The sequence below is a fragment of the Schistocerca cancellata genome, chromosome 3, assembly GCF_023864275.1.
Source record: "Schistocerca cancellata isolate TAMUIC-IGC-003103 chromosome 3, iqSchCanc2.1, whole genome shotgun sequence".
Taxonomy (NCBI): Eukaryota; Metazoa; Arthropoda; class Insecta; order Orthoptera; family Acrididae; genus Schistocerca; species Schistocerca cancellata.
The window spans coordinates 95,450,187-95,450,831 of record NC_064628.1 but is presented as its reverse complement, the minus strand read 5'-3'; the positions used below and the strand labels follow the sequence as shown (position 1 = coordinate 95,450,831).

The 645-nt window shown below is 48.7% G+C and overlaps 1 non-coding gene across 1 annotated transcript; it reads right to left on the bottom strand.

Annotated features, from left to right (window-relative positions):
• Window positions 1-263: 263 nt before the first annotated feature.
• Trnat-ugu (transfer RNA threonine (anticodon UGU)) lies at window positions 264-338 on the bottom strand. The gene has a single exon. It is a non-coding gene; the product is annotated as a tRNA-Thr (tRNA).
• Window positions 339-645: the final 307 nt, after the last annotated feature.

Below are 645 nucleotides of genomic sequence, written 5' to 3'. Positions count from 1 at the left end.
GCACGTTGCAAGGCATCACAAGTATGCTCAATAATGTTCATGTCTGGGGAGTTTGGTGACCACCGGAAGTGTTTAAACTTAGAAGAGTGTTCCTGAAGCGACTCTAGCAATTCTGGTCGTGTGGCATGACGCATTGTCCTGATGGAATTGCCCAAGTCCGTCGTAATGCACAATGGACATGAATGGATGCAGTGACAGTTAAATTAAGACCCTAAGTTGTCGACAGGGGTTGATATACATCAACGGGGACTGTTGAAAATGTGTGCCCCGACCAGGATTCGAACCTGGGATCTCCTGCTTACATGGCAGACGCTCTATCCATCTGAGCCACCGAGCGCATAGGTGATAGTGCGATTACAGGGATTTATCTCTTGCTCGCTCCCCGTGAGACCCACATTCCCAGCTTAATGTCCGCACATTACATTCGTAGTGCCCCTGCCCATTACACTCATTACTCGTGGCAGACAATCTTACCGAGTCCCGTAAGAGTTCGGGCAATGTGTGTGCATCCAGCACACAAGGAGAAGGTCAATGGCCGGTTAGCCTTAACTATATGAAGATGGTATCTGTTCTTTCGGACATGAATGGATGCAGGTGATCAAACAGGATGCTTACGTACGTGTCACCTGTCAGAGTCGTGTCTAG